We start from the raw sequence: 23,401 nt of genomic DNA, 5'->3' as shown, positions 1-23,401 counted from the left end.
CCTTCGTAAATTCATCAGCTATACTGTGCTCTGGAACACTCAGACATCAAGGGTCTTAAATTGGAGTAGATAGCTGGTAAATTTGCCTTTGCTACGCCTAGCAACAGTTTTCGCAGTGTCATTCTATTGAAGAGTGTGTTTATAAATTCGAACTGGAGAGCCAGAGTGCGCTCTGGGCGTTCATAAACTCAGAGCATTGTCAGATTGCCTATTCATAAATTGAATGTGTGGACACACTGGACACTCTGGCTGATGAGTTATCTAAGCTTTCTGAATTCACAACCATCCAAGCTAAATGGCTAAAATTGGCTAGCTTGCAGAGCTGGTTAGGCTGTTTTCATGTTATCCAGAGCGTTGGTGACTAACTGTGCTGATGGCCACAATTTAATTACGCTTTTTTCCCCCGTCGTTTACTGACACTGGCCATATTCAACAGGTGTTAAGCTTTCGTAAATTCATCAGTTGTTCTGCGCTCTGGCACACTCAGACGAGAGTCCTCTGAAATCGGAGTAGATGGCCGGACTGAATTTACGAACGCATACAAAATTGTTACTTGCATTGGAGTCTTTTGTTAAGACATGTAGCTATCTAAACAATGAACCATAATCCTAACTCATGATGTTGCCTCCCTGCATGCATCTGCAGGTAGCTAACCAACAAGGTTCAATGTTCGCTGGCTAACATTAGGCTATAACTAGCAAAGCAATTGGCTCTGATAAATGAATAAAAACATCATACACGTACCGTTAGCTAGCGAGCCATCCAGCTAATGTTAGCTAACAGTACACTTTAACTTGAACTGAAACTACTTGCTGTAAAAATGAGAAAAGTGTAATATCTGAAAATGTAGCTAGCTAAACTATCTTACCCGTATACATCATGGATGGATGTGTCTCCCTGTCACGGATACCATGGTTGCCCTTAGTTTGAAGATGTAATCCGGAGACAGGTGTTTTCTCCATCTCCTTAGCTATCATAATCTAATTCCACTGATTTCAAAACTCAGTCCTCCAGAAAGTGGAAAGCAACACTAATGCAGTTTTATTATGCAAGACATTAAAAAAAAAGCAGCGTCAGACAGGATTACCTACACATACTGACCAGCTTAAATAGACAGAAGCGTGATATATGGCCACTTATTATCTCAGCCAATCATGGCTAGCGGGAAGGTTGCTGACTTTGTGGCTAAACCAAGTAGGCTCGTAATTGAACAATTTAATTGGTATTTATAGGATGGCAGGCAAGTTTGTTATTAAGTTAAATGAAAGTTCAAGTGTTCCAGAAGGAATTTTTGCCAATAAACACAATGAGTCAAAAATGCATGACATACTGCTCAGATTTTTGAAAATCATGACTTAAAAAACAAGCCTTTGTGCACCCATTAAAAACTACTCTGTAGCAATGAGTTTTGTGCAGTAGTCTCTATAGGCCCAAAACAATTTCACTGCATTTTGGCTATGGTTGATTTACCCTTGCGAATGTTGTTTTCCTCAGACCATTTTGAAATAATATGTAAAGAAATGCAGGTATATGATCACCCTGGTAATACAGTGCCTTGCGAACGTATTCGGCCCCCTTGAACTTTGCGACCTTTTGCCACATTTCAGGCTTCAAACAAAGATATAAAACTGTATTTTTTTGTGAAGAATCAACAAAAAGTGGGACACAATCATGAAGTGGAACGACATTTATTGGATATTTCAAACTTTAACAAATCAAAAACTGAAAAATTGGGCGTGCAAAATTATTCAGCCCCTTTACTTTCAGTGCAGCAAACTCTCTCCAGAAGTTCAGTGAGGATCTCTGAATGATCCAATGTTGACCAAAATGACTAATGATGATAAATACAATCCACCTGTGTGTAATCAAGTCTCCATATAAATGCACCTGCACTGTGATAGTCTCAGAGGTCCGTTAAAAGCGCAGAGAGCATCATGAAGAACAAGGAAAACACCAGGCAGGTCCGAGATACTGTTGTGAAGAAGTTTAAAGCCGGATTTGGATACAAAAAGATTTCCCAAGCTTTAAACATCCCAAGGAGCACTGTGCAAGCGATAATATTGAAATGGGAGTATCAGACCACTGCAAATCTACCAAGACCTGGCCATCCCTCTAAACTTTCAGCTCATACAAGGAGAAGACTGATCAGAGATGCAGCCAAGAGGCCCATGATCACTCTGGATGAACTGCAGAGATCTACAGCTGAGGTGGGAGACTCTGTCCATAGGACAACAATCAGTCGTATATTGCACAAATCTGGCCTTTATGGAAGAGTGGCAAGAAGAAAGCCATTTCTTAAAGATATCCATAAAAAGTGTCATTTAAAGTTTGCCACAAGCCACCTGGGAGACACACCAAACATGTGGAAGAAGGTGCTCTGGTCAGATGAAACCAAAATGGAACTTTTTGGCAACAATGCAAAACGTTATGTTTGGCGTAAAAGCAACACAGCTCATCACCCTGAACACACCATCCCCACTGTCAAACATGGTGGTGGCAGCATCATGGTTTGGGCCTGCTTTTCTTCAGCAGGGACAGGGAAGATGGTTAAAATTGATGGGAAGATGGATGGAGCCAAATACAGGACCATTCTGGAAGAAAACCTGATGGAGTCTGCAAAAGACCTGAGACTGGGAAAGAGATTTGTCTTCCAACAAGACAATGATCCAAAACATAAAGCAAAATCTACAATGGAATGGTTCAAAAATAAACATATCCAGGTGTTAGAATGGCCAAGTCAAAGTCCAGACCTGAATCCAATCGAGAATCTGTGGAAAGAACTGAAAACTGCTGTTCACAAATGCTCTCCATCCAACCTCACTGAGCTCGAGCTGTTTTGCAAGGAGGAATGGGAAAAGATTTCAGTCTCTCGACGTGCAAAACTGATAGAGACATACCCCAAGCGACTTACAGCTGTAATCGCAGCAAAAGGTGGCGCTACAAAGTATTAACTTAAGGGGGCTGAATAATTTTGCACGCCCAATTTCAGTTTTTGATTTGTTAAAGTTTGAAATATCCAATAAATGTCGTTCCACTTCATGATTGTGTCCCACTTGTTGTTGATTCTTCACAAAAATATATAGTTTTATATCTTTATGTTTGAAGCCTGAAATGTGGCAAAAGGTCGCAAAGTTCAAGGGGGCCGAATACTTTCACAAGGCAATGTAGATCCATGGTTGTATTACTTGTGAGGGACAGCTGAGTGAGCTTAATCATTTGCAATTTTTTACTGGACTGATGGCCTACATAGAATGGTCAATCTGAGGGTAGGGAGCAGCAGTGAGGCTGCATCTCACCTGACTCACTGTCCCTCTGCTGAGAAAAGGAGACAGTCTTCCAGCTGATAGCGAAACTCAAGTCGCACTGCATCGTTTCTGCATCGTTTCGTTTCTGAACCAATTCATGTTGTTACGCCAATGACCAGAAAGTGAACTATTCCTATATAAAGACAAGTTGCTAATAACAACAGAAGCTTATCGGAAAACTTTGCGAAACCCATTCATTGCAGCTACAGGGCTGGTTGTAGCGTGAGCCGAATTAGGGAGAACACACATTTTATGGTTTGTAAAAGTGTTGACAATGCTGACTAACAACTTAAACCTGAACTTACTGATAAAAACAGCAGCCTTTTGCTGTATTCATTGAGTCTTCACTAACCTCACAGTATCAACTTTGTTGCGCATTCAAGACTTCTTTTTACAGTTTATGGCTGGAGGAGACCGAAGACAGGGATCTGAGCGTCCAACTGTAGGCCTATAAGTGCACTTGATATGCTCTCTGGGCCTGCAAGGTAGGCCGAGTTCTGCCTTTAGACACATGAAATGGTTAAAAATGATTTAATTAGCAAGAGATGAATGAATGAATCAAGCAAAACATCGATATTGAAACAAACAACTTTAAAAAATCCACCTGCAATACAGCATCCTGGGAAATATTATAATGACTGGTGTGGTTTTGGTTTAGCACTGGTAGTGATGTTACGTTTGATTCCGGAGCTACAAGGCATGCATCAAAATCGCTAAGCAGTTTACTTCGAAGCAGTTTACTTCGAAGCAGTGTGCCGATGTCTGCATCACTTTTAAAGCACGTGATCACTGATTTGCGAAGCTTCGTTTTGTCTAACCACCACCTGATTGGTTTGGTATTGGATTCAGTAGAAGACAAAAAGGCTACCCTTCACAAGCATTATAGCATGTGGTTTGTCATCTATAATAATTTGGCTGGTTTAAATTATTTTGACCAGCAGGCGACACTAGTATACAATGTGTTGCTCAAAGCCTGGAGTAATGAACCCACTTTCAACAAAATTGTCTGGAAAGCCTCTATGCTTCAGGAAACTTGGTTTCCCCATCACTAAACACTGGTTATTAACACCAACACTGGGGTTATTTTACTCCAATGTGTTAATTTAACACCTGAACCGACACTAGAAAAGTTGGACTTAAAAATCAACTCTAGGTAACACTGTGTATTCAAACTTTTTTTCTTAATTTTGTGCCAATTTGATTTTTCACTTTTCTATCCACATTTCCTCAACTGGGTTACAAGCAAATAAGTCAATTTCCTGTCGTTCAAGTTATTAAATCTTCTTTGGGATAGGAGGCAGCATTTTCACTTTTGGATGAGTAGCGTGCCCAGAGTGAACTGCCTCCTACTCAGTCCCAGATGCTAATATATGCATATTATTATAAGTATTGGATAGAAAACACTGACGTTTCTAAAACTGTTTCAATGATGTCTGTGAGTATAACAGAACTCATATGGCAGGCAAAAACCTGAGAAAAAATCCAAACAGGAAGTGGGAAATCTGAGGTTTGTAGTTTAACTCACCCCTATCGAATACACAGTGGGATATGGGTTATTTTGCACTTCTTAGGGCTTCCACTAGATGTCAACCGTCTTTAGAACTTTGTTTCAGGCTTCTCATGTGAAGTGGGGCCGGATGGGAGCTGTTTGACTAAGGGGTCTGCCTGCAGCCTCGTTCTCAGTCACGCGCTTTCACATGAGGGATCTCTCGTTCCATTGCTTTTCAAAAGACAATGGAATTCTCCGGTTGGGACATTATTGAACTGTCATGATAAATACATCCTAAAGATCGATTCTATACTTAGTTTGACAAGTTTCTTCGACCTGTAATATAACTTTTTGAACTTTGTCCGAATGGACCAGATCGCGCTTCTGGATTTGTTTACCAAATGCCCTAACAAAAGAAGCTATTGGACATAAATGGACATTATCGAACAAAACAAAGATTTATTGTGGAACTGCGATTCCTGGGAGTGCATTCTGATGAAGATCGTCAAAGATAAGTGAATATTTATAAATGCTATTTATGAATAATGTTGACAATCCAACATGGCGGATATTTCTCTGGCTGGTTTGGGCTCTGAGCGCCGTTCTCAGATTATGCTTTTCCATAAACTTTCAAAAAAATCCGACAGAGCGCTCAGAGCCCAAACCCTTATTATGAGTATTTCTGTGAATTCTCTGCAATGGCTCTCTGCAATATCACTGCATGTTTTGGAACTACTGAACGTAACACACCAATGTAAAATAACATTTTTGGATATAAATATGAACTTTACCGAAACAAAAACACACATGTATTGTGTAACATGAAGTCCTATGAGTGTCATCTGATGTTAATCAAATGTTAGGGATTCATTTTCTCTCTATTTGTGCTTTTTGTGACTCCACTCTTTGGCTGGAAAAATGGCTGGGTTTTTCTGTAAGTTGGTGGTGACCTAACATAATCATTTGTGGAGCTTTTGCTGTAAAGCATTTTTGAAATCAGACACTGTGGCTAGATTAATGAGAATTTTGTTTAAAATGGTGCCTAATACTTGTATGTTTGAGAATTTTGATTTATGAGATTTCTGTTGCCCTGCAATTTCATTGGCTGTTCCGCTAGCGGAACCCCAGACCTAGACAGGATAAATTGGTTCCGTAAGATGAAATAATGACTCCAAACATTTTCTTTACATAAGACTTTCACAATAACTGGTTACAATATTATAAGCAAATGGTGACCATCCCATCAATGGAAGCTTTTCAGACTCTTTAGTATCACAGTACATTATTTTTTATTTTATTGTTCTTTCTAGGGGGTATCACAGTACTTACGCAAATATAATTTAAGATCCAGTACTGATAGTCAACATATAGTCCCCCAAAACAAACTGAAAGCCACCCCCCAATATGCCACGCCTCCAACTATTCTGATAGGCTGCTGCCGCTACATTGCACCCACCAATATGCAATGTGAATGCGCATGAGGTGTTGAAAGCAATTCAGGAGCTTTCAATCAATTAACAAAATCCAATTGATTACACACAAATATAATAGAATAGGGTGAATGAATGAAGTGTAATTTTGGATTATACCAATCAGAAAAAACACGTCAGATAAAAAAAACAGTGCCGTCCCACTTTTTACAGCACAAGGGCTCCAAAATGCTGTCATAATCATGATGTAACAGGTGTCCTAACCAATCAGTCATGACAGCTGGTGTCAGCTAATGACAACAAACTTTACGCCTCTCATTAGACAAACTGTTGTTTAGGTCAGCTAATGATAACAGATGCTCCTAGTTGTTTTTTGTTGTTTTGTTGCTGTTTGTTCACTGGACCAAATTCGGGCTCAATGACCAATTCCCGGGGAGATAAACGAACCTCGCAAGATGCTGCATCCTGTACAGAGGCAACATTAAAATAAAGATTAAATAATAAATGAAAATAGAGGGAGAGGGGTAAGCATGCCTTTCTCATTCTGGACTAACCCTTATTAGATGGACAGCTCTTCCGCGGCAGCTCCATAACACCATGGCTGTATTAAATTCTATGGGGACGTAAGGTTACAGGAAAACTTTACGGGGGCTGTAATAATATCTGAACACTATGAATTTGATATATACACACTGTCACACCCTGACCATAGTTTGCTTTGTATGTTTCTATGTTTTGTTTGGTCAGGGTGTGATCTAAGTGGGCATTCTATGTTGGACGTCTAGTTTGTCTGTTTTTGTTGCACCAGATTGGGCTGTTTCGGTTTTTGCCATGTTTATTGTTTTGTATTATGTTCATGTTGAGTTCTCTTATTAAAAAACATGAACTATAACAACGCTGAATTTTGGTCCTCTCCTTCCCAGCCGTTACACACACACTTGATCTCTCTGCTCTCTCTATTGCCGAGAACTTTTCTATGCTTTCATGTGTTTTTTGTTTGTCTACCACAAAGGGGGAATGGGAACCAGGTGTGCGTAATGAGACAAGGCAGTCCGGGGTTGGTGGCAATGAATCCAGTTCAGTGACGCCTAGAAGGCTGGTGGATTACATCACCAGAGCTGGTGCACAAAATGAGCAGCAGTACCTGAGGGATCCTTCTTGACCGCCAAGTGTTCCCGGTCCCCGACGTCGTAGTTCCTCTGGGCGGGGCTCAGCTGCTTGGAGTAGTAGGCGCAGGACCGCATCTTTGGAGGGGTACCGGTGAGCTGGGACAGCACTGCCCTGACTCCTGCCCCGACGGGATGTTAGGGGTCAGGATATGCCAGCACGTGAGCAGTGGTGAAGCGTGCGCTGGGACAGCCCTCTCCGCCTCCGAACAAAGCCGCTAGGGACCTCTCAGCAGAGAGGTAAGAGGCACTACCACCGTGCTGAAGCCCCCGGATGAACCTCGGGAAATAGTTGGCGAACCCCAGGAATCGCTGGATTGCTTTCACGGAGTTGGGGATGGGCCATAACCTGATTACGCTCACCCATTGTTCCTTCATCTCCACTACCTCCGTGGATATGAGGCAGCCCCAAAATGACATGGACCGCTGGAAAAAAAATAACTCTCGTTTAACATATAGATCATGCTCCAACAGTCTTCCCAGCACAGACCTGACTAACGGGACATGCTGGGCGCGGTCAGCAGAATATCACCAAAATGTTGTCTATATAAACCACTACGCCCTGTCCCAGCATGTCCCAAAACACTTTGTTAATAAAGGCCTTGAAGACTGAAGGAGCATTAGACAGGCCAAAAGGCATTATGCGATACTCGTATTGGCCCGTGGTCATGGAAAAGGCTGTTTTTCATTCTTCACCTGCATGAATGCACACCAGAATGCAGGCGCTCCTCAAGTCCAGTTTTGTGAAGTACTGCACCCTGTGCATTTGTTCAATGATGGTTGGGATGAGGGGTAAAGGACAGCTGAACTTGACGGTGACTTTATTCAGAGTTCGATAATCAATGCAGAGGCACAGTTTCCCCATCTTTCTTTAAAAGAAAATGCTAGAGGAGGCTGGTGACGTAGAGGGGTAGATAAAACCCTGTTGGAGGCTCTCCAGTGCATTGGTCTCGATGGCCTCGGTCTCCGCATAAGAGAGGAGATAGACATGTCCTCTCTGGAGTGCTGCAGGTCAATGGCAGATGGTAAATGGCACAGTCCTAGGGGCGATGAGGAGGCAGGCATGTAGCCTCGGTCTTACCTTGGTATTCCTCTGGTAACTCCACTTGATGGGCGTGATACCGGACTTTCCACCGTAGAGGTGTTGACAGACACCGCGAGACACCTCCCCTGACACTCCTGCGACCAACCCCTCCCGGACCAGGAAATAACAGAGTGGATAGAGGGCAAGTCGGGGAGAAATGACCCCTTTCCCCACAATAGGAGCAGAGGCCCAGATTCCTACTTCTCCTTTGCTCTGCCTCAGGCAAATATGCAGAGCCCAGCTCCATTGGCTCTGGCTAGGGAGCAGGTGTAGCCATGGGCTCCAAATTCCGCGCAAGTCTTTGTCGGGGCAGGCTAACTCAATCTGTACCTCCTCCCGCAGTCTGCTGCGGAACAGGGTGACCAGACCCGACTCGTTCCATCCAGTGGAGGCCGCGATGGTCCGGAACTCCACCCTCCTCTCGGCCCTCCACAGGATGATCAAACACCCAGTGGAAGAGGAGGGTGAAGCACTCGCAGGACTCATCCTCCGCCCATTTCCCAGACCGCAGTGCCCCAGTCCAGGGCCCGTCCAGTCAGTGCAGAGATGATTGTGGCAACCCTTTCTCTCCCAGAGACAGCCTCGGCATAGCGAGTGAGGTACAGGTAGCAGTGCAGAAGGAATCACTTGCATCTCGCTGGCGCGTTGTCATAGCGCTCTGGGAGGGACAGGGGTATTCCGCTGGCCAGCTCAGATGGGACGGACGCAGGTAGTGGTTTGGGGGCTGGTGCCGGGAACCGATGCAGGAGACTGGAGAGACTGGACATTCCCGTCCAAGCGCAGGATGGTTGCCAGCACGCTGTCCATGGCGCTGCAGAGTCTGGAGAGACAGTCCTCGTGATGGTCGATAGCTCAATCTTTCCTGCTGTCTCCATTTATGAGGGTTGGTTATTCTATGATGTTGTCAAATGATTGGAGAAAGGGGTTTTTATTTACTCCACACAAACAAAAGAGCAAACCTCTAAATAATACAAGGGATGAGACCCGTTAAACAAGTGCACTTACGGAAGCCGATACAACAATGAATCCAGTTCAGTGACGCCTTGAAGGCTGCTGACGGATTTAATGGTGCTCCGTGGTATGTTCAAAGTATTTGATATTTTTTTAGAACCCAAACCTGATCTGTACTTCTCCACAACTTTGTCCCTGACCTGTTTGGAGAGCTCCTTGGTCTTCCTGGTGTCGCTTGCTTAGTGGTGTTGCAGACTCTGGGGCCTTTCAGAACAGGTGTATGTATACTGAGATCATGTGACAGATCATGTGACAATTAAATTGCACACAGGTGGACTTGATTGAACTATTTATGTGAATTCTGAAGTTAATTGGTTGCACCAGATCTAATTTAGAGGCTTCATAGCAATGGGGGTGAATACATATGCACTCATCACTTTTGGTATTTTTTTTAAACAAGTCATTTTCTTCATTTCATTTTACCAATTTGGACTATTGTCCATTACATGAACTTCAAATACAAACATATTTAAATTACAGGTTGTAATGCAACAAAACAGGTAAAAAGCCAAGGTGGATGAATACTTTTGCAAGGCACTGTAGGTGGGATGGGCTGAGAAAAGCTGAGGGTTAGGATGTGGAATTGGAGACAAGTGGGAGTGGAGTTACTGGGCGGGGGATAGAATGTCGGTCAAAGATAAAAGTATAAAAATAAAGTCAAAATTAAACAACACAAAAAGTATGTTTGAATGACACGGGCAACATTGTTACATCTAATGCTTTGTCTGATGCCGCGAAGGTGTTTGTACGTGTGTACACATGCATATACACACACTGTCATTCAAACGCACACACACGGACACACACACATATACACACATGTAAATAGTGCCTAAAATGGATGTGAAACTGTTAGATGACTGAATGTAATGTAAATGTTGAGCGGCTTCACTGCAAGTAGATTGTATGTTTTAATAATATTCATATTGAATAAAAACAGCTGTTTTTGCATATCCACAAACAGCCACAGCAAACAAACACAAACCGGATCATGGCTTAAAATGTCTCCTCAGGTCATCAGTGGATTCAGTCAGTCTACTTACTCAACTGTGAGAACAGTCAAAGTACAGAGGGTGCCGGCGGAAGGATGCAGATCGGGAACTTGGATGACTCACATCGGAGGCATCATCTACAAAAAACAGAGCACTGATGACAAACATTGCTGTCTAAGTATTTACTTCTGTAAAATGCTATTAATATCAATAACATGTATCTTGAAGTCACCACTGGATGGATTTGAGGGGGTGTGATATATCTTACTCTCAATTAACATGATGGCTCTGATTTGCATAATCGGTGTAACTTACTGATCAGTAACTTGGTTGACACTTGTGTTTCGAAAGACACCAAATAGATAGAAATTAGAGCCCTCGCCCTGCTCTCAAGTCCTTCGCGTGAGCAACAACCCAGTGGGAAAAAAGTCATTTTTACAACCAGTATACAACGTGACCAGGATGTCACAGCAACCAGTTTGACCCACTGGGAAAGAATCGAGCCGTTCAACTTTTACAGTTTCAATGTCCTCGTCCTCGAGTAGAAGCCTAGCTTGTGTAAAAGTCATATAGGAATATGCAGGAGCAAAGCCAGAAAACACTGCCTGTGTCACGCCTCCAGGTGCCTGAAGCGATGGGCCTTGGAGTAACATTGGAAGTGACAGGTGAGCGTCGTCTTCAGATTACATGGATTCATCCCAGATTGCAACCCTCACAAAAGGGAGTTTCCAAGAAAAATATGCATCCATCTGCGACAAATCTGGTATGACAATGTAACAGATAAAAGACACAAAAGATGAATAAAGCCTATACCAGCAATATGACAGGGGTTTCACGTGGCTGTACTTACCACCAAACACCTTGTGAGTTATATTTTCTTTTCAGTGACGCACAAGGTAATGCAGACACTATCATTGGACTGAGTAACATTGTTTTATGTAATAGAGTGAAAAATGAATATTGATGTTTCACTTTCTCCATACAAGATAAACTGGATGACATTACTGGTATTTAGAATGGATGATTTGAACATGCATGACAAAGGGGGGGGGGGAATTCATTGTATTATCCTTGAGAGGATGGACTGATTGATATTAATGTAAACTGCTTCTTATAAAAGCACGAAAATCTGCAAGTGCCTTTTACGTAACACACTCTCAAACACTCCATGTAATTACATTAATTGTTTATGTTACGTTTTGCATTGAGCGCTCCACATCATTATGACCCCTGACCTCAAAGGTTACACTCCGCCCCCCAGGCAAGCTTGTCGTGCTTCTCCAGATTGGCGCCATTGACCTCAAATAAAGTGAGGCCCCCCTTATAGTCTCTCTCTGCAGTACAGAAATTAAGGGACAATTCAGCAACAAGACAAATGTATTCACTTAAAATAGCTTTTTTTCATAACCAACATCCACTTTGGCAGCTTCATTTCAAATATACTTTCCCCTCTATAGGGTCAGGCTATAGAAAGGCAGCCCTCATCATTTAACTTAAAGCTTCAATAATTTGTTACACAATTCCTCCTTTGTAACGAGTATAGAGAAACAGAACTAGGAAGGACATAAATAGGTAGGAGTAAATAAAGTAGTAAAATCAAACTCACACAAAACATGAATACGTTTCCACTAGATGAGCCAATCAAAGTAAAGGGATGGGCATTACATGAGAGTTAGTTGAGAAATGAAAGTATGCTACCCAGTATGCTACCCAGCGAGGCCAAACAATGCATGATTTGCTGTTGTGTTCCTAGTAAGCACACACTTCCAATCTAGATGAATAAAATATATTTTGTTTTACAATATTTTCTGGGTTTTGATTCATGTGACAGACACAATATCCCATCCGACTTATGTGACCAACAGGATAGAGAAAGGCTCTTTGCAATGTTCCATGCATGTGATGATTAATGTGCACCATGGCAACCCACGGGAAAGAAAGTGTTCCTCCGGCCTCATATACTAGAGCAGTGAGGTGCAGGGGGTGAAGCCTGCCCCCAGTATCTGCCATTACAGGTTTATTATGGGGGCAGCGTGCACCGAGGCCTCCCCACTCAAAACTGCCAAAAACAGAGCTCTTGTTAAAACACACACAACAGGGACATGTTGACCAGTTTGCGTGATGATTCTCAGAGGTATCTCTGAGACAAAGGCTTCGTCTGAGGAACTCTGTGTTTTCGTAGCTGTGTTTTTGTGTTTTCATGCGTGAGCATGTGGCAATTTAATAGGGAGGTAGGGTTCAATAGGGCGCCGCCTTGTTGACAGTTTGGATTTACAAGAGCCTCGTAAGATGCCCCATAAGATCTATTTGCTTTAACATACCTGTCCTCACTTGGTTCTTAATGATGTGGTGGAGAGATGAGAGTGACATGGGCAGAGAGAGAGCTTTGGCTTGTGAAGTGCACTGTTTCCAGATGAACCACCTGCACTGGCCTTTATCTCCACTCAGCCTCACTCCCCCGAGTCACAAACTCACAATCCCCCAGATGCGTGGGAAGCGCAACTCGCCCAATCAATGTAGAACCTTTTCATCTCACTTCCTTTGCCATTCTCAATATAGGCAGCCTTGAGTGTCTCTGATCACTAGATCAAGGCATTTGTCTGTCTGTCTGTCATGGTCTGGCAAGCTACGCATCCATCTATCTAAATCGGACCGTTATCACAATGAGGAGTAACAGACAATTCATTGGTAACCACTCACTTGCATGCCTAAACTTTACCTTACCCCAACCCTAACCACTCACTAGAATGCCTAAATCTAACCTTGGAATATAAATGTCAGCCATTTTGCAATTCAGAAAATATGAGCGTTTCTCATGCTGTTGGAATTTTGAAAATGTGGTGCTTGTTTGTGAGATCAAGTTGAAGTTAATATATATAGTGCACAGCAAATTTGAAAGTGTTAAAATCTCGGTGTTGAGTTAAAAAGTGTTGTGAGTGTTATGTTTGAGGGTTGATTCTTTTGGGGTTAACACCATTGGGACTGAAATTGACACCACCAGCAGTGAATAAATTAAGAGTTATTTGAAACACAGTGGAATCAATAATGTGTGGTGTTGTTGTTACTCGAGGGTGTTAAGTAAAATTCTGTAAAAGGAATACTTTGGGATTTTAGTGATGAACTCATCACAAACAGTGTATTGTGACATGCAGGTGTGACATGCCCCATGAACCAGGATTTTCAGACCATGATGTGGAGAGTAGCTAGGCCTTAACTAAAGACCTTGTGAAATGTATAATAAGGTATAATTTAATTAAAAACAAGTTCACTTAAGCAGTCCCTTGGTGAATACTTCCGGACTGTAAGAAATGCAGCAACCATATACAGTGGGGAGAACAAGTATTTGACACACTGCCAATTTAGCAGGTTTTCCTACTTACAAAGCATGTAGAGGTCTGTAAGTTTTATCATAGGTACACTTCAACTGTGAGAGACGGAATCTAAAACAAACATTGAGAAAGTCACATTGTATGATTTTTAAGTAATTAAATTTGCATGACATAAGTATTTGACATATCAGAAAAGCCATTAAAACTTGTTTTTCAAGCACTCCACAAATGTATTTTTCACAAACTACAGTTTTGGCAAGTCGGTGAGGACAACTACTTTGTGCATGACACAAGTAATTTTTCCAACAAATCAAATCAAATCAAATGTATTTATATAGCCCTTCGTACATCAGCTGATATCTCAAAGTGCTGTACAGAAACCCAGCCTAAAACCCCAAACAGCAAGCAATGCAGGTGTAGAAGCACGGTGGCTAGGAAAAACTCCCTAGAAAGGCCAAAACCTAGGAAGAAACCTAGAGAGGAACCAGGCTATGTGGGGTGGCCAGTCCTCTTCTGGCTGTGCCGGGTGGAGATTATAACAGAACATGGCCAAGATGTTCAAATGTTCAGTTGTTTACAGACAGATTATTTCACTTATAATTCATAGTATCACAATTCCAGTGGGTTAGAAGTTTACATACACTAAGTTGACAGTGCCTTTAAACAGCTTGGAAAATTCCAGAAAATGTCATGGCTTTAGAGGCTTCTGCTAATTGACATCATTTGAGTCAATTGGAAGTCTACTTGTGTATGTATTTCAAGGCCTACCTTCAAAGTCAGTGCCTCTTTGCTTGACATCTTGGGAAAATCAAAAGAAATCAGCTAAGACCGCAGAAAAAATATTGTAGATCTCCACAAGTCTGGTTCATCCATGGGAGCAATTTTCAAATGCCTGAAAGTACCACGTTCATCTGTACAAACAATAGTATGCAAGTATAAACACCATGGGACCATGCAGCCGTCATACCTCTCAGGAAGGAGACGCGTTCTGTCTCCTAGATATGAATGTACTTTGGTGTGAAAAGTGCAAATCAATCCCAGAACAACAGAAAAGGACCTAGGGAAGATACTGGAGGAAACAGGTGTAAAAGTATCTATATTCACAGTAAAAACGGGTTTTATATCGACATTACCTGAAAGGCCGCTCAGCAAGGAAGAAAGCCACTTCTCCAAAACCACCATAAAAAAGCCAGACTACGGTTTGAAACTGCACATGGGGACAAAGATCGTACTTTTTGGAGAAATGTCCTCTGGTCTGATGAAACAAAAATATAATTCTTTAGCCATAATGACCATCGTTATGTTTGGAGGAAAAAGGGGGAGGCTTGCAAGACAAAGAACACCAACACACCCTTGAAGCACGGGGTGGCAGCATCATGTTGTGGGAGTGCTTTGCTGCAGGAGGGACTGGTGCATTTCACTAAATAGATAAAATGCCTCTCTAAAATGTGCAGTTTGGTCACACAAGACAACGCCACAGATGTCAAGTTTTGATGGACCGTGCAGTTGGCATGCTGACTGTAGGAATTCCCCCCAAGAGCTGTTGCCAAATAATTTAATGTTAATTTCTCTACCATAAGCCGTCTCCAACATTGTTTTAGAGCATTTGTCAGTACGTCCAACCGGCCTCACTACAGCAGACCACGTGTATTGCGTTGTGTGGGCGACCGGTTTGCTGATGTCAAAGTTGTGAACAGAGTGCCCCATTGCAGCGGATGGGTTAAGCTACGGACAACAAACACATAAAAAAAAAATCAATGGCAGTTTCATTGCACAGAGATACCATGATGAGATCCTGAGGTGCATTATCATGCCATTCATCCACCGCCATCACCTCATGTTTCAGCATGATAATGCACAGCCCCTCGTTGCAAGGATCTGTACAGAATTCCTGGAAGCTGAAAATGTCCCAGTGATTTCTTGGCCTGCATACTCACCAGACGTGTCACCCATTGAGCATGTTTGTGTGTTCCAGTTCCTGCCAATATCCAACAACTTGACTTGGCCATTGAAGAGGAGTGGGACAAAATTCCACAGGCCATAATCAATAGCCTGTTCAACTCTATGCGAAGGAGATGTGTCGCTCTACATGAGATACTGACTGGTTTTCTGATCCATGCCCCTGTGACCAACAGATGCATATCTTTATTCCCAGTCATGTGAAATCCATAGATTAGGGCCTAATGAATTTATTTAAATTGACTGATTTCCTTATATGAACTGTAACTCAATAAAACATTTGAAAGTGTTGCGTTTACGTTTTTGTTCAGTATAAATAACCACCTGCCTATTGAGTCATCAATTAGTCTTACCTTTGTCATCAAAGATGATAGTGTTTAGTGGCAACGTGCTTTCCTCATGAACTTTTCAGAGGAGTAGCCATTCAAACAGCAAATTTGTGGGGGGCCATACTTGTGAACATAAGCAAGCATTTGAAGTGCAATGGTTTCGCACGCACAAAATGTGCATCAGCCCCTGAAACGTGTCGATGTACTCGCGTGTGACAGAAGGCTAAATTGTAGCTGATCCCTTCAATTAACATGGCACAGGTTAGCCCTGTGCTAACCTCAACAGGTGGTACCGATTATTTTCTTGCACAACTTCTTCATCAGCCTATGAAGGATCTTAGACTTTATATCCACCAACTAATGGCATTTCTTAAAATAGGTAAACACTGGCCACTAGAGGGATATTTTAAACCTATAAATTCAAGGTTTACTTTTTCCGTTGGTTTGTAACAAAATGTCACGTGCCAATATTGTACTGATGCATCCTTGACTAATCTACTAGCTACTACTAATGTTAGAAAACAGTTTTCACATGTATGACAAAATACCACATTTTTGTTTTTCAGTTTAACACAGACATTCATGTGCTTTTATAGGAAAAATATAAATGAGGTCCTTACAATGTTTTTATTTGACCTTTATTTAACTAGGCAAGTCAGTTAAGAACACATTTTTATTTGCAATGACAGCCTACACCGGCCAAACCCGGACGAAGCTGTGCCAATTGTGTGCCGCCCTATGGGACTCCTAATCACGACCAGTTGTGATACAGCCTGCGAATCAAACCAGGGTGTCTGTAGTGACACCTCAAGTACTGAGATGCAGTGCCTTAGACCACTGCGCACTCGGTAGCCAAAATGTAAGTTTATTGTACGTCATTAAAAAATGAAGAGCCTTACGGATTTTTCAAATAGCAGTCATGTAAGCTATTATTGACATCGTCACTTCTCAGTGGCACACACGGCTAAAGCAGTTCATTCTCAATTGATATTTTATTATTATTTATTTGTATTTTTTGCACTGACTCTCTTACACAGGCTCAATGTACACTCACTGGAATCCACAAACACACATACAGTGCATTCGGAAAGTAGTCAGACCCCTTCACTTTTTCCACATTTTGTTGTTACATACTTATTCTAAAATTGATTAAATAAAAATGCTCCTCATCAATCTACACACAGTACCCCATAATGTCAAAGACAAAACAGAAATACCTTATTTACATAATTATTCAGACCCTTTTCTACGATACTCAAATTTGAGCTCAAGTGCATTTTTTTCCGTTGATCATCCTTGAGATGTTTCTACAACTTGATTGGAGTCCACTTGTGGTAAATTCAATTGATTGGACATGATTTGGAAAGGCACACACACCTGTTTATATAAGGTCCCACAGTTGACAGTGCATATCAGAGAAAAAAAAACAAGCCATGAGGTCGAAGGAATTGTCCACAGAGCTCCGAGATAAGATTGTGTCAAGGCACAGATCTTGGGAAGGGTACCAAAAAATGTCTGCAGCATTGAAGGCCCCCAAGAACACAGTGGAGACAATGCAGAAGTGGCTTTGGGACAAGTCTCTGAATGTCCTTGAGTGGCCCAGCCAGAGCCCGCACTTTTCATTTGAACTATGCTTTGTGGAAAGTAACTATTTTTCCGGGGGAACAAATAGTTACTTTGGAGAAGACAACAACTATGTGGATATAGATCCCCAAATAATAATACTTAAAAAATAAATTGAATACATATCTCAGAAAGTGACTACATTTCAAAACTATTTGAATACAGATTTCAGGAAGTGACTTCTTCCAGAAACCATTGAATTTCAGAAACTAATGGCAGGGCTGTGTCTGGAACTGCATGTTAAAGATAGAAATATAATGATTAGATCACACACATGCTTGAGTACTATTCCTATCTATCTTGGTAAGCCGTCATTGTAAGTAAGAATTTGTCCTTAACTGACTTGCCTAGTCAAATAAAGGTTCAATAAAAAATGAAACAACAATCTGACAGTCATATTTGATCTACACAATGCATTCAATCTGAACATTCTGTAAATGGCCATTATCCTGAATGTCCATTGCACCAGCTGTACATAATCAAGTCAATGTCACGTTCTGACCTTTATTTCCTTTGTTTTGTCATTATTTAGTATGGTCAGGGCGTGAGTTGGGTGGGCAGTCTATGTTTGTTTTTCTATGTTTTGGGGCATTTCTATGTTTCGGCCTAGTATGGTTCTCAATCAGAGGCAGGTGTCATTAGTTGTCTCTGATTGAGAATCATACTTAGGTAGCCTGGGTTGCACTGTTTGTTTGTGGGTGATTGTCTATGTTAGTGGCCTGTGTCAGCACAGGTCTATTTTGTAGCTTCACGGTCGTCATTTGTTTATTGTTTTGTATGCAGTGTCAGTACTTTCTTTATTAAAGATTTACCATGGACACTTACCACGCCGCATTTTGGTCCGACTCTCCTTTTCGCCTCTCCTCTTCGGAAGAAGAGGAGGAAGACCGTGACAGTCAAAGCAATTAACCAATGATATTTTGTACATAATCAAATAAGTATAAATAAATTGTGATGCTCAACTACAGTATGACACTTTCAACATTCTATGGAAATGGTTGAAAGCTGCAATTAATGTTATGATACGTAAAAATACTGCAGAGCTATTCAAAGCGCATTGCAAACAGCAAGTTGTATGCTTATACAGCAACTTCTGTTTAATCAACACTAAAAGTGTGGAGTCTGTGGACCCATATAGACACCGGAACAGTGTTAAAGGTCCTGAACAGTCATTCTGATTTACAGTCATCTGTAAAAACTGCTGCGGCTATTACCTAGTTCTGCTGTCCTGCGTCTGACTTCCCTGCCACCAGTTACGTTAACCCCTTACAGTGGGTTTGAGACCCTCTTGCAGCACACTTTTTTTGTTGAGGAAAAAAACTCTTCACGACTGGTCCTTGAGGCTCAATTCAAAACGCATGTGACGAAGTGGATGATTTCAATAATGCATGATGTATAAAACATTTTGCCCTATATTTAGTCCCTGTAATATAGCCTATGCAATATTATTATTAGGCAATAGCAGTGTGTTTATGTGCAAGGCTGAAGAAAGAGGAAGCTCCTTATTATATGTATTCCTAATATACATTTTCAAGCTGTTGGCTGTAAGCATCTCTTTTTAACACAATAATAGTCCTTGACTTGGGAAGAAGATCCACAGAACTGAGTACCGACTCCTCAAATGTTCTACTGCTCGAGTTCCTGCACACGTTATTAAATATTAGCTTAAAGTAGTGTACAGTTCCTGGACCTAAATATAAACAGTACAGGCACCTATTTTAGTCCAAGTCAAGCACTGCACACTAAGTCCTAGATTCAATCAGATCAAGCATTAATCGGCAATAGCAGACACGAAACAGCAAGTATTTTGGTGGTGTCAGAGGTGGAATTGCATTGGAGCTGTCAAATTGGTGAGCAGCTGCTCTTGAGATCACTGAGGGGGTTCGATTGATCTTTCCCGGTTGCCCAAATATGCGTGTATTGCATCAGCTGAAAGTTGACAGCATTCTATTTATGAGTCCAACATGGTCTCAGAGCATTTCGTATTTATTCTGAATGTAAATCCGAGACAGTCCATTTAGTATGATACGTTAAGTTTCGTATGGTACTGTATTTCAAATCAAATCAAATTGTATTTGTCACATACACATGGTTAGCATATGTTAATGCGAGTGTAGCGAAATGCTTGTGCTTCTAGTTCCGACAATGCAGTAATAACCAACGAGTAATCTAACCTAACAATTTCACAACAACTACCTTATACACACAAGTGTTACGGGATGAAGAATATGTACATATAGATATATGAATGAGTGATGGTACAGAACGGCATAGGCAAGATGCAGTAGATGGTATCGAGTACAGTATATACATATGAGATGAGTAATGTAGGGTATGAAAACACATAAAAGTGGCATTGTTTAAAGTGACTAGTGATACATTTTTTACATAAATTTTTCCATTATTAAAGTGGCTGGAGTTGAGTCAGTATGTTGGCAGCAGCCACTCAATGTTAGTGGTGGCTGTTTAACAGTCTGATGGCCTTGAGATAGAAGCTGTTTTTCAGTCTCTCGGTCCCTGCTTTGATGCACCTGTACTGAACTCGCCTTCCGGATGATAGCAGGGTGAACAGGCAGTGGCTCGGGTGGTTGGTGTCCTTGATGATCTTTATGGCCATCCTGTGACATCAGGTGGTGTAGGTGTCCTGGAGGGCAGGTATTTTGCCCCCGGCGATGCGTTGTGCAGACCTCACTACCCTCTGGAGAGCCTTACAGTTGTGGGCGGAGCACTTGCCGTACCAGTCGGTGATACAGCCCGACAGGATGCTCTCGATTGTGCATCTGTAAAAGTTTGTGAGTGCTTTTGGTGACAAACCAAATTTCTTCAGCCTCCTGAGTTTAAAGTGTTGTGGCTGCACTTTCTTCACCACGCTGTCTGTGTGTGTGGACCAATTCAATTTGTCCGTGATATGTAGGAACTTAAAACTTACTACCCTCTCCACTACTGTCCTGTCGATGTGGATGGGGGGTGCTCCCTCTGCTGTTTCCTGAAGTCCACAATCATCTCCTTAGTTTTGTTGACATTGAGTGTGAGGTTATTTTCCTGACACCACACTCCGAGGGCCCTCACCTCCTCCCTGTAGGCCGTCTCGTCATTGTTGGTTATCAACCCTACCACTGTAGTGTCGTCTGCAAACTTGATGATTGATTTGGAGGCGTGCATGGCCAGGCAGTCGTGGGTGAACAAGGAGTACAGGAGAGGGCTCAGGACACACCCTTGTGGGGCCCCAGTGTTGAGGATCAGTGGGGTGGAGATGTTGTTAACTACCCTCACCACCTGGGTGCGGCCCGTCCGAAACTCCAGTACCCAGTTGCACAGGGCGGGGTCGAGACCATGGGTCTCGAGCTTGATGATGAATTTGGAGGGTACTATGGTGTTAAATGCTGAGCTGTAATTGATAAATAGCATTCTCAAATAGGTATTCCTCTTGTCCAGATGGGTTAGGGCAGTGTGCAGTGTGGTTGCGATTGCATCGTCTGTGGACCTATTGGGGCGGTAAGCAAATTGGAGATTGTCTAGGGTGTCAGGTAGGGTGGAGGTGATATTGTCCTTGACTAGTCTCTCAAAGCACTTCATGATGACGGAAGTGAGTGCTACGGGTGGTAGTTGTTTAGCTCAGTTACCTTAGCTTTCTTGGGAACAGGAACAATGTTGGCCCTATTGAAGCATGTGGGAACAGCAGACTGGGATAAAGATTGATTGAATAAGTCCGTAAACACACCAGCCAGCTGGTCTGCGCATGTTCTGAGGACGCGACTGGGGATGCCGTCTGGGCCTGCAGCCTTGCGAGGGTTGACACGTTTAAATGTTTTATTCACATCAGCTGCAGTGAAGGAGAGTCCGCAAGTTTTGGTTGCGGGCAGTGTCAGTGGCACTGTATTGTCCTCAAAGCAAGCAAAAAAGTTATTTAATCTGTCTGGGAGCAAGACATCCTGGTCCGTGACGGGGCTGGTTTTATTTTTGTAATCCGTGATTGACTGTAGACCCTGCCACATACCTCTTGTGTCTGAGCCGTTGAATTGCGACTCCTCTTTGTCTCTATACTGACGCTTAGCTTGTTCGATTGCCTTGCGGAGGGAATAGCTACACTGTTTGTATTCGGTCATGTTTCTGGTCACCTTGCCCTGATTAAAAGCAGTGGCTCGTGCTTTCAGTTTTGCTCAAATGCTGCCATCAATCCACGGTTTCTGGTTTGGGAATGATTTACTAGTTGCTGTGGGTATGACATCGCCGATGCACTTGCTAATAAACTCGCTCACCGAATCAGCGTATACATCAGTGTCGTTGTTTGATGCAATGCGGAACATATCCCAATCCACGTGATCTAAGCAATCTTGAAGTGTGAAATAAGATTGGTCGGACCAGCGTTGAATATACCTGAGCGCGGGAGCTTCCTGTTTTAGTCTCTGTCTATAGGCAGGGAGCAACAAAATTAAGTCGTGGTCAGCTTTTACGAAAGGAGGGCGGGAGAGGGCCTTATATGCGCCGCGGAAGTTAGAATAACAATGATCCAGGGTTGTACCAGCCCTGATAGCAGAATCGATATGCTGATAGAATTTAGGGAGTCTTGTTTTCAGATCAGCCTTGTTAAAATCCCCAGCTACAATGAATGCAGCCTCAGGATATGTGGTGTCCAGTTTACATAGAGTTAAATAAAGTTTGTACACTCGATGAGTCTACTTGGGGGGAATATATGCGGCTGTGATTATAATCAAAGAGAATTCACTTGGTAGATAATGCAGTCGACATTTGATTGTGAGGAATTCGATGTCAGGTGAACAGAAGGATTCGAGTTCCTGTACGTTGTTAGGATCACACCACGTCTCATTAATCATAAGGCATATCCCCCCGCCCCTCTTGTTACCAGAAAGATGCTTGTTTCTGTTGGCGCGATGCATGAAGAAACCAGCTGGCTGTACCAACTCCGATAGCGTGTCTTGAGTGAGTCATGTTTCCATGAAGAACGTTAGTCTCTTATGTCTCTCTGGAATGCTACCCTTGCTCGGATTTCATGAACCTTGGTGTCAAGAGACTGGACATTGGCAAGTTGTATGCTCTGGAGCAGTGCGCTATGTGCCCGTCTCCGGAGCCTGACCAGAAAACCGCTTCGTCTTCCCCTTTTACGGCGTCGTTGTTTTGGTTGGCCGGCTGGGATCCGATCCATTGTCCTGGGTGGTGGGCAAAACAGAGTTCCGCTTCGGGAAAGTCATGTTCCTCGTCATAATGATGATGATTTGACGTTGCTCTTATATCCAGTAGTTCCACCCGACTGTATGTAATAAAACCTAAGAAAACCTAAGATTACCTGGGGTAACAATATTGATTTTTGTGTGATATGTAATCTTTCATATGGTATGTGTCAAATTTGTCGAGGTCCATTTGGGGTGGCAGGGTAGCCTAGTGCTTGGAGCGTTGGACTAGTAACCGGAAGGTTGCAAGTTCAAACCCCCGAGCTGTCATTCTGCCCCTGAACAGGCAGTTAACCCACTGTTCCTAGGCTGTCATTGAAAATAAGAATTTGTTCTTAACTGACTTGCCTAGTTACATAACGGTAAAAAAAAATATATATCCATTTTGTGCTATATGTTATAAATTACAATTTATATGATATGTTTCCAATTCGTACAATATGTTACGAATTGCAATTCGTAGAATACATTCCAAATTTTGCGAAACATATAATA

Source organism: Oncorhynchus tshawytscha, linkage group LG16 (assembly GCF_018296145.1).
Source record: "Oncorhynchus tshawytscha isolate Ot180627B linkage group LG16, Otsh_v2.0, whole genome shotgun sequence".
Classification (NCBI taxonomy): Eukaryota; Metazoa; Chordata; class Actinopteri; order Salmoniformes; family Salmonidae; genus Oncorhynchus; species Oncorhynchus tshawytscha.
The sequence above is the reverse complement of the archived record's forward strand: the minus strand, read 5'-3'. Positions refer to the sequence as shown.